Raw genomic sequence first — 12,695 nt, forward strand, 5'->3', positions numbered from 1 at the left:
TAAATATGAAAGACCTAGAAGTCATAGTTTTATTAGACCACCTTTTATGTCTACTAAAACGTTGAAGGTGTTTTACTAACATCGAAAAACTATATTAAGTCAACTGATAGAACTGCCTAAAAATATGCCTAGATTTATTTGAACTTTATTCTACTATAACATACATCCATAACCGAATGCTGATCAATTGGGTTACAACACAGAGATATTTGATAGAGTAGGAAATACGATATACTAACATTTAAATATGAATATCCAAGTAGTCACAGTTCTACTGATAGAACTGTCTAACAATATGAAAAAGTTTTTTTTAACTTTGTTCTACTAGCATAATCGACTGCTGATCAATTGGATTACAACATAGAGATATGTGATATAGTATCAGATACGATAGACAAACATTTAAACAAGAACTACGGAGCAGTCATAGTTGTATAAGACCACGTTTTACGTCTACTAAGACGTTAAAGGTGATTTATTAATATCGAAACATATTTTAAGCCAACTGTCTTAAAATATGCAAACATTTATTAAAAGGTTGTTCTACTAACGTCGATAATCGAGTGCTGATCAATTTTGCTACAACATAGAGATAGAGAGAGAGAGATATTAATTGATAGAGTACAAAATACAATTTACCAACATTTAAATATGAAAGACCAAGTAGTCATAGTTTAATTAGACTATCTTTTACGTCCACTTAAATGATAACGTTCTACTAACACCGAAAAGCAATTTAAAATCAAATGATAGCACTGACTTTAAACATTCAAATATTTATTTAAAGTTATTTCTACTAGCATCGATAATCGATTGCTGATCAATTGGATTACAACATAGAGATATCTGATAGAGTACAAGATACGATATACCAACATTTAAATATGAAAGACCGAGTAGTCATAGTTTTATTAGACCACCTTTTACGTCTACTAAAATGTTGAAGGAGTTTTACTGAAACCGAAAAGCTATTTTAATTTAGTATTTAACTGTCTTAAAATATGCAAACATTTATTAAAAGGTTGTTCTACTAACATCGATAATTGAGTGCTGATAAATTTTGCTACAACATAGAGATAGAGAGAGAGAGATATTAAATGATAGAGTACAAAATACAATATACCAACATTTAAATATGAAAGAACAAGTAGTCATAGTTTTATAAGACCATATTTTACGTCTACTAAGACGATAACGTTCTACTAACACCGAAAAGCAATTAAAAAACAAATGATAGCACTGACTTAAATCATTCAAATATTTATTTAAAGTTTTTTCTACTAGCATCGATAATCGATTGCTGATCAATTGGATTACAACATAGAGATATCTGATAGAGTACAAGATACGATATACCAATATTTAAATATGAAAGACCGAGTAGTCATAGTTTTATTAGACCACCTTTTACGTCTACTAAAATGTTGAAGGAGTTTTACTGAAATCGAAAACCTATTTTAAGTTAGTATTTAACTGTCTTAAAATATGCAAACATTTATTAAAAGGTTGTTCTACTAACATCGATAATTGAGTGCTGATCAATTTTGCTACAACATAGAGATAGAGAGAGAGAGATATTAAATGATAGAGTACAAAATACAATATACCAACATTTAAATATGAAAGAACAAGTAGTCATAGTTTTATAAGACCATATTTTACGTCTACTAAGATGATAACGTTCTACTAACACCGAAAAGCAATTAAAAAACAAATGATAGCACTGACTTAAATCATTCAAATATTTATTTAAAGTTTTTTCTACTAGCATCGATAATCGATTGCTGATCAATTGGATTACAACATAAAGATATCTGATAGAGTACAAGATACGATATACCAACATTTAAATATGAAAGACCGAGTAGTCATAGTTTTATTAGACCACCTTATACGTCTACTTAAATGTTGAAGGAGTTTTACTGAAATCGAAAACCTATTTTAAGTTAGTATTTAACTGTCTTAAAATATGCAAACATTTTTTAAAAGGTTGTTCTACTAACATCGATAATTGAGTGCTGATCCATTTTGCTACAACATAGAGATAGAGAGAGAGAGATATTAAATGATAGAGTACAAAATACGATTTACCAACATTTAAATATGAAAGAACAAGTAGTCATAGTTTTATAAGGCCATATATTACGTCTACTAAGACGATAACGTTCTACTAACACCGTAAAGCAATTTAAAATCAAATGATAGCACTGACTTAAAACATTCAAATATTTATTTAAAGTTATTTCTACTAGCATCGATAATCGATTGCTGATCAATTGGATTACAACATAGAGATATCTGATAGAGTACAAGATACGATATACCAACATTTAAATATGAAAGACCGAGTAGTCATAGTTTTATTAGACCACCTTTTACGTCTACTAAAATGTTGAAGGAGTTTTACTGAAACCGAAAAGCTATTTTAAGTTAGTATTTAACTGTCTTAAAATATGCAAACATTTATTAAAAGGTTGTTCTACTAACATCGATAATTGAGTGCTGATAAATTTTGCTACAACATAGAGATAGAGAGAGAGAGATATTAAATGATAGAGTACAAAATACAATATACCAACATTTAAATATGAAAGAACAAGTAGTCATAGTTTTATAAGACCATATTTTACGTCTACTAAGACGATAACGTTCTACTAACACCGAAAAGCAATTAAAAAACAAATGATAGCACTGACTTAAATCATTCAAATATTTATTTAAAGTTTTTTCTACTAGCATCGATAATCGATTGCTGATCAATTGGATTACAACATAAAGATATATGATAGAGTACAAGATACGATATACCAACATTTAAATATGAAAGACCGAGTAGTCATAGTTTTATGAGACCACTTTTATGTCTACTAAAATGTTGAAGGAGGTTTACTGACATCGAATAGCTATTTTAAGTCAATTGATAGAACTGTCTAGAAAGATATGCCAAGATTTATTAAAAGTTTATTCTACTATAACTTACATCAATAATCGAATGCTGCGCAATTGGGTTACAACATAAAGATATTTTATAGAGTAGAAGATACGATATACTAACATTTAAAAATGAAAGACCAAGTAGTCATAATTTTATTACACCACCTTTTACGTCTTCTAAGACGTACAAGGTGATTTATCAACATCTAAAAACTACTATAAGCAAACTTATAGCACTTTTATAAAATATGCAATCATATATTTAAAGTTTGTTCTACTTACATCGATAATCGACTGCTGATCAATTTTGATATAACATAGAGTGAGAGATATTAATTGATAGAATACAAGAAACAATATACCAACATTTAAGTATGAAAGACAAGTCATAGTTTTATTAGATGACCTTTTACGTCTACTAAGATGAAAACGTTCTACTAACACCAAAAAGCAATTTACAGTTAACTGATAGCACTGTCTAAAATATTAAAGATTTATTAAAAGTTTTTTCTACTAGCATCGATAATCGAATGCTGATCAATTGGGTCACACCATAGAAATATTTGATAGAGTACAACATACGATATACTTACATTTAAATATGAAAGACCGAGTAGTCATAGTTTTATTAGACCCTGTTTTACGTCTACTAAAATGTTGAAGGTGGTTTACTAACACCGAAAAGCTATTTTATGTCAACTGATACAACTGTCTAGACAAATATGCCAACATTTATTTGAAGTTTATTCTACTATAACTTACAATTGTGTTACAACATATAGATATTTGATAGAGTACAAGATACAATATACTAATATTAAACATAAAAGGCCAAATTGTTATAGTTTTAAGAGACCACCATATACGTCTACTAAGGTGTTAAAGGAGTTTTACTAACATCGAAAAGCTATTTTAAGTCAACAACATCTATAATCGAATGATGATCAATTGGGTTACAACATAGAGATATTTGATGTAGAAGAAGATACGATACAGTAACATTTAAATATGAAAGACCGAGTAGTCATAGTTTTATAAGACAACCTTTTACGTCAACTAAAATGTTAAAGATGTTTTACTGAAACCGAAAAGCTATTTTAAGTTAGCATTTAACTGTCTTAAAATATGCAAACATTTATTAAAAGGTTGTTCTACTAACATCGATAATTGGGTGCTGATCAATTTTGATACAACATAAAGATAGAGAGAGAGAGACACAATATACCAACATTTAAATATGAAAGACCAAGTAGTCATAGTTTTATAAGACCATATTTTACGTCTACTAAGACGATAACGTTCTACTAAGACCGAAAAGCAATTTAATATCAAATGTTAGCAGTGACTTGAAACATTCAAATATTTATTTAAAGTTTTTTCTACTAGCATCGATAATCGATTGCTGATCAATTGCGTAACAACATAGAGTAGAAGATACGATATACTAACATTTAAATATGAAAGACCGAGTAGTCATAGTTTTATAAGACAACCTTTTACGTCAACTAAAATGTTTAACATGGTTTACTGACACCGAAAAGCTATTTTAAGTTAGTATTTAACCGTCTTAAAATATGCAAACATTTATTAAAAGGTTGTTCTACTAACATCGCTAATTGAGTGCTGATCAATTTTGCTACAACATAGAGATAGAGAGAGAGATATTAAATGATAAGAGTACGAAATACAATATACCAACATTTAAATATGAAAGACCAAGTAGTCATAGTTTTATTAGACCAACTTTTCGGTCTACTAAGACGATAACGTTCTACTTACACCGAAAAGCAATTTAAAATCAAGTGATAGCACTGACTTAAAACATTCAAAGATTTATTTAAACTTTTATCTACTAGCATCGATAATCGAATGCTGATCAATTGGGTTACAACTAAGAGATATTTGATAGAGTAGAAGATACGATATACTAACATTTAAATATGAAAGACCGAGTAGTACTCACAGTTTTATTAGACCACCTTTTACGTCTACTAAAATGTTGAAGGTAGGTTACTAACATCGAAAAGCTATTTAAAAACATCTGATAGTACTGTCTTAAAATAATCAAAGACTTATTTAAAGCTTTTTTACTAACATCGATAATAGAATGCTGTTCAATTGGGTAACAACAAGAGTAGAAGATACGATATACTAACATTTAAATATGAAAGACCGACAACTCATAGTTATATTAAACCACCTTTTAAGTCTACTATAATGTTTAAGGTAGTTTACTAACATCGAAAAGCTATTTAAAAGTAACTCATAGAACTGTCTTAAAATATTCAAAGATTTGTAAGTAGTTTTCTTTACTAAAATCAATAATGGAATGCTGATCAATTGGGTTACAACATAGAGATATTTGATAAAGTAGAATATGCGATATACAATTATTTAAATAACCGAGTACTCATAGTTTTATAAGACCACCTTCTACGTCTACTAAGGTGTTTAACTAACATCGAAAATCCATTTTAGGTCAATTAATAGAAGTGACTTACAATATGCAAAGTATTTTTTCAACTTTGATTCTACTAACATTGATAATCGAATCTTCGTCAATTGAGTAAAAACATAGAGATATTTGATAGAGTAGAAGATACGATATACTAACATTTAAATATGAAAGACCGACTACTCATAGTTTAATTAGACCACCTTTTACGTCTACTAAAATGTTTAACGTAGTTTACTAACATCGAAAAGCTATTTAAAAGTAACTGATAGAACAGTCTTAAAATATTCAAAGTTTTTTCTACTAACATCATCAATTTGGTTACAACATAGAGATATTTGATCGAGTAGAAGATACGATATACTAACATTTTAATATTAAAGACCGAGTACTCATAGTTTTATGAGACCTCCTTTTATGTCTACTAAAATGTTGAAGGTAGTTTTCTTAAATCGAAAAGCTATTTAAAGTCAACTGATAGTATTGTTAAAATATTCAAAGATTTAATTAAAGTTTTTTCTACTATTATCGATAATCGAATATTCGTCAATTGGGTAGCAACATAGAGATATTTGATAGAGTAGAAGATACGATATACTAACATTTAAATATGAAAGACCGACTACTCATAATTTTATTAGACCACCTTTTACGTCTACTAAAATGTTAAGGTGGTTTACTAACATCGTAAAGCTATTTAAATGTAACTGATAGTACTGTCTTAAAATATTCAAAGATTTATTCAAAGTTTTTTCTACTTACATCGATAATTGAATGCTGATCAATTGGGTTACAACAAAGAGATATTTGATAGAGTAGAGGATACGATACAATAACATTTAAATATGAAAGACCGAGTAGTCATAGTTTTATAAGACAACATTTTACGTCAACTAAAATGTTAAAGATGTTTTACTGACACCGAAAAGCTATTTTAAGTTAGTATTTAACCGTCTTAAAATATGCAAACATTTATTAAAAGGTTGTTCTACTAACATCGATAATTGAGTGCTGATCAATTTTGCTACAACATAGAGATAGAGAGAGAGATATTAAATGATAGAGTACGAAATACAATATACCAACATTTCAATATGAAAGACCAAGTAGTCATAGTTTTATTAGACCATATTTTACGTCTACTAAGACGATAACGTTTTACTAACACCGAAAAGCAATTTAAAATCAAATGATAGCACTGACTTAAAACATTCAAAGATTTATTTAAAATGTTTTCTACTAGCATCGATAATTGAATGCTGATCAATTGGGTTACATTATAGAGATATCTGATAGAGTAGAAGATACGATATACTAACATTTAAATACGAAAGACGAAGTAATCTTACTTTTATTTGACCATCTTTTACGTCTACTTAAATGTTGAAGGTAGTTTACTAACATCGAAAAGCTATTTAAAGGTAACTCATGGAACTGTCTTAAAATATTGAAAGATTTGTTAGTAGTTTTCTTTACTAACATCAATAATGGAATGCTGATCAATTGGGTTACAACATAGAGATATTTGATAAAGTAGAAGATGCGATATACAATTATTTAAATAATCGAGTACTCATAGTTTTATAAGACCACCTTCTACGTCTACTAAGGTGTTAAAGGTGTTTAAGTAACATCGAAAATCCATTTCAAGTCAACTAATAGAAGTGACTTACAATATGCAAAGTATTTTTTCAACTTTCATCTACCAACATTGATAATCGAATGTTCGTCAATTGAGTTAAACCATAGAGATATTTGATAGAGTAGAAGATACGATATAGTAACATTTAAATATGAAAGACCGAGTACTCACTGTTTTATTAGACCACCTTTTACGTCTACTATTAAGTTGAAGGTTTTTTACTGACATCGAAAAGCTATTTAAAGTCAACTGATAGTACTGTTAAAATATTCAAAGATATTTTTAAAGTTTATTTACTATAATCGATAATTGAATGCTGATCAATTTGGTAACAACATAGAGATATTTGATAGAATAGAAGATACGATATACTAACATTTAAATATGAAAGACGAAGTAATCTTACTTTTATTAGACCATCATTTACGTCTACTTAAATGTTGAAGGTAGTTTACTAACTTCGAAAAGCTATTTAAAGGTAACTGATAGAACTGTCTTAAAATATTCAAAGATTTATTCAAAGCTTTTTCTACTAACATCGATAATCGAATGCTGATCAATTTGGTTACAAAATAGAGATATTTGTTGGAGTAGAAGATACGATATACCAACATTTAAATATGAAAGACCGACTACTCATAGTTTTATTAGACCAATTTTTAAGTCTACTAAAATGTTAAAGGTAGTTTACTAACATCGAAAAGCTCTTTTAAGTCAACTGATAGTATTGTTAAAATATTCAAAGATTTTTTTAAAGTTTATTTACTTACATCGATTATTGAATGCTGATCAATTGGGTAACAACATAGAGATATTTGATGGAGTAGTAGATACGATACAATAACATTTAAATATGAAAGACCGAGTAGTCATAGTTTTATTAGACAACCTTTTACGTCTACTAAGACGATAACGTTCTAATAACACCGAAAAGCAATTTAAAATCAAATGATAGCACTGACTTAAACCATTCAAAGATTTATTTAAAGTTTTTTCTACTAGCATCGATAATCGAATGCTGATCAATTGGGTTACAACATAGAGATATCTGATAGAGTACAAGATACGATATACCAACATTTAAATATGAAACACCGAGTAGTCATAGTTTTATTAGACCACCTTTTACGTCTACTAAAATGTTGAAGGTAGTTAACTAACATCGATAAGCTATTTAAAGGTTACTGATAGTACTGTCTTAAAATATTCAAAGATTTATTCAAAGTTTTTTCTACTAACATCGATAATCGAATGCTGATCAATTTGGTTACATTATAGAGATATTTGATCGAGTAGAAGATACGATATACTAAGATTTAAATATGAAAGACCGAGTACTCATAGATTTATGAAACTACCTTTTACGTCTTCTAAAATGTTGAAGGTAGTTTTCTTACATTGAAAAGCTATTTGAAGTCAACTGATAGTATTGTTAAAATATTCGAAGATTTATTTAAAGTTTAGTTACTAACATCGATAATTGAATGCTAATCAATTGGGTAACAACATAGAGATATTTGATAGAGTACAAAATACAATATACCAACATTTAAATATGAAAGACAAATTAGTCATAGTTTTATTAGACCACCTTTTAGGTCTACTAAAATGTTGAAGGTAGTTAACTAACATCGATAAGCTATTTAAAGGTAACTGATAGAACTGTCTTAAAATATTCAAAGATTTGTTAGTAGTTTTCTCTACTAACATCAATAATCGAATGCTGATCAATTGGGTTACAACATAGAGATATTTGATAAAGTAGAAGATGCTATATACTAATATCTTAATAACCGAGTACTCATAATTTTATAAGACCACCTTCTACGTCTACTAAGGTGTTAATGGTGTTTAAGTAACATCGAAAAGCTATTTTAAGTAAATTAATAGAAGTGTCTTACAATATGCAAAGTAGTTTTTAAACTTTCTTCTACTAACATTGATAATCGAATGTTTGTCAATTGAGTAAAAACATAGAGATATTTGATAGAGTAGAAGATACGATATACTAACATTTAAATATGAAAGACCGACTACTCATAGTTTAATTAGACCACCATGATTTACGTCTACTAAAATGTTAAGGTGGTTTACTAACATCGAAAAGCTATTTAAAGGTAACTGATAGTACTGTCTAAAAATATTCAAAGAATTATTAAAAGTTTTTTCTACTAACATCGATAATCAAATGTTCATCAATTGGGTAAAAACATAGAGATATTTGATAGAGTAGAAGATACGATATACTAACATTTAAATATGAAAGACCGAGTACTCATAGTTTTATTAGACCACCTTCTACGTCTACTAAGGTGTTAAAGGTGTTTAAGTAACATCGAAAAGCTATTTTAAGTCAATTAATAGAAGTGTTTTACAATATGCAAAGTAGTTATTAAATTTCTTCTACTAACATTGATAATCGAATGTTCGGCAATTGGGGCCAAACATAGAGATATTTGATATAGTAGAAGATACGATATACTAACATTTAAATATGAAAGACCGAGTACTCATAGTTTTATTAGACCACCATTTACGTCTACTAAAATGTTAAGGTAGTTTACTAACATCGAAAAGCTATTTAAAGGTAACTGATAGTACTGTCTTAAAATATTCAAAGAATTATTCAAAGTTTTTTCTACTAACATCGATTATCGAATGCTGATCAATTGGGTTACAACATAGAGTTATTTGATAGAGTAGAGGATAGATATACTAACATTTATATATGAAAGACCGAGTACTCACAGTTTTATTAGACCACCTTATACGTCTACTAAAATGTTGTAGGTAGTTTACTAACATCGAAAAGCTATTTAAAGTCAACTGATGGTACTGTTGAAATATTCAAAGATTTATTAAATTTTATTTACTTTAATCGATAATTGAATGCTGATCAATTGGGTACCAACATAGAAATATTTGAAAGAGTAGAAGATACGATATACTAACATTTAAATATGAAAGACGAAATAATCTTAGTTTTATTAGAGCACCTTTTACGTCTACTAAAATGTTGAAGGTAGTTTACTAACATCGAAAAGCTATTTAAAGGTAACTGATAGAACTGTCTTAAAATATTCAAAGATTTGTTAGTACTTGTTTCTACTAACATCGATAATCGAATGCTGATCAATTGGGTTACATCATAGAGATATTTGATAAAGTAGAAGATGCGATATACTAATATTGAAATAACCGAGTACTCATAATTTTATTAGACCACCTTCTACGTCTACTAAGGTGTAAAAGGTGTTTAAGTAACATCGAAAAGCTATTTAAAGTCAATTAATAGAAGTGTCTTACAATATGCAAAGTATTTTTTAAACTTTCTTCTACTAACATTGATACTCGAATGTTCGTCAATTGGGTAATAACATAGAGATATTTGATAGAGTAGAAGATACGATATACTAACATTTAAATATGAAAGACCGAGTACTCATAGTTTTATTAGACCACCTTTTACGTCTACTAAAATGTTGAAGGTAGTTTACTAACATCGAAAAGCTATTTAAAGTCAACTGATAGTACTGTTAAAATATTCAAAGATTTATTAAAAGTTTTTTCTACTAACATCGATAATCGAATGCTGATCAATTTGGTTACAACATAGATATATTTGATAGAATAGAAGATACGATATACTAACATTTAAATATGAAAGACGAAGTAATCTTAGTTTTATTAGAGCACCTTTTACGTCTACTAAAATGATGAAGGTAGTTTACTAACATCGAAAGTCTATTTAAAGGTAACTGATAGAACTGTCTTAAAATATTCAAAGATTTGATAAAAGTTTTTTCTACTAACATCGATAATCGAATGCTGATCAATTGCGTTACAATATAGAGATATTTGATAAAGTAGAAGATGCGATATACTAAAATTTAAATATGAAAGTACGAGTCCTCATAGTTTTATTAGACCACCTTCAACTTCTACTAAGGTGTTAAAGGTGTTTAAGTAACATCGAAAAGCTATTTTAAGTCAACTTATAGAAGTGTCTTACAATATGCAAAGTATTTTCATACTTTGTTCTACTAACATTGATAATCGAATGTTCATCAATTGGGTAAAAACATAGAGATATTTGATAGAGTAGAAGATACGATATACTAACATTTAAATATGAAAGACCGAGTTCTCATAGTTTTATTAGACCACCATTTACGTCTACTAAATGTTAAGGTAGTTTACTAACATCGAAAAGCTATTTAAAGGTAACTGATAGTACTGTCTTAAAATATTCAAAGGTTTATTCAAAGTATTTTCTACTAACATCGATAATCGAATGCTGATCAATTGGGTTACAACATAGAGATATTTGATAGAGTACAGGATACGATATACTAACATTTAAATATGAAAGACCGAGTAGTCATAGTTTTATTATACAACCTTTTACGTCAATTAAAATGTTAAAGATGTTTTACTGACACCGAAAAGCTATTTTAAGTTAGTATTTAACTGTCTTATAATATGCAAACATTTATTAAAAGGTTGTTCTACTAACATCGCTAATTGAGTGCTGATCAATTTTGCTACAACATAGAGATAGAGAGAGTGAGAGATATTAAATGATAGAGTACAAAATACAATATACCAACATTTAAATATGAAAGACCAAGTAGTCATAGTTTTATAAGACAATCTTTTATGTCTACTATGTCGATAATGTTATAATAACACCGAAAAGCAGTTTAAAATCAAATGATAGCACTTACTTAACACATTCAAAGATTTATTTAAAGTTTTTTCTACTAGCATCGATAATCGAATGCTGATCAATTGGGTTATAACATAGAGATATTTGATAGAGGAGGATACGATATACTAACATTTAAATATGAAAGACCGAGTACTCACAGTTTTATTAGACCATCTTTTACGTCTACTAAAATGTTGAAGGTAGTTTATTAACATCGAAAAGCTATTAATAAACATCTGATAGAACTGTCTTAAAATATTCAAAGATTTATTGAAATTTTTTTTAGTAACATCGATAATGGAATACTGATCAATTTGGTTACAACATAGAGAATTTGATAGAGTAGAACATACGATACAATAACATTTAAATATGAAAGACCGAGTAGTCATAGTTTTATTAGACAACCTTTTACGTCAATTAAAATGTTAAAGATGTATTACTGACACCGAAAAGCTATTTTAAGTTAGTATTTAACTGTCTTTAAATATGCAAACATTTATTAAAAGGTTGTTCTACTAACATCGCTAATTGAGTGCTGATCAATTTTGCTACAACATAGATATAAAGAGAGAGAGATAAATGATAGAGTACAAAATACAATATACCAACATCTAAATATGAAAGACAAAGTAGTCATAGTTTTATTAGATCATCTTTTACGTCTACTAAGACGATAACGTTCTACTAACACCGAAAAGCAATTTAAAATCAAATGATAGCACTGACTTAAAACCTTCAAAGATTTATTTAAAGTTTTTTCTACTAGCATCGATAATTGAATGTTGATCAATTAGGTTACAACATAGAGATATCTGAAAGAGTAGAAGATACGACATACTAACATTTAAATGTGAAAGACGAAGTAATCTTACTTTTATTAGTCCACCTTTTACGTCTACTTAAATGTTGAAGGTAGTTTACTAACATCGAAAAGCTATTTAAAGGTAACT

At 28.3% G+C, this 12,695-nt stretch overlaps 2 long non-coding RNA genes across 3 annotated transcripts; both read right to left on the bottom strand.

The window, feature by feature from the left end:
• Nucleotides 1-276: 276 nt before the first annotated feature.
• Nucleotides 277-8,179, bottom strand: LOC126978313 (uncharacterized). 2 transcript variants are annotated; one of them, XR_007732595.1, is made up of 3 exons: nucleotides 8,154-8,179; nucleotides 1,405-1,888; nucleotides 277-920 (listed from the first exon to the last, which is right to left on the bottom strand). It is a non-coding gene; the product is annotated as an uncharacterized LOC126978313 (long non-coding RNA). The 2 variants fall into 2 exon arrangements; XR_007732594.1 differs by lacking the exon at nucleotides 8,154-8,179 and adding an exon at nucleotides 2,373-4,859.
• A 1,120-nt stretch (nucleotides 8,180-9,299) lies between these two features.
• On the bottom strand, nucleotides 9,300-12,681 carry LOC126978322 (uncharacterized). The gene is made up of 3 exons (XR_007732606.1): nucleotides 12,632-12,681; nucleotides 10,258-10,727; nucleotides 9,300-9,326 (listed from the first exon to the last, which is right to left on the bottom strand). It is a non-coding gene; the product is annotated as an uncharacterized LOC126978322 (long non-coding RNA).
• Between the last annotated feature and the right edge of the window lie 14 nt (nucleotides 12,682-12,695).

Source organism: Leptidea sinapis, chromosome Z (assembly GCF_905404315.1).
Source record: "Leptidea sinapis chromosome Z, ilLepSina1.1, whole genome shotgun sequence".
In the NCBI taxonomy this organism is placed as follows: Eukaryota; Metazoa; Arthropoda; class Insecta; order Lepidoptera; family Pieridae; genus Leptidea; species Leptidea sinapis.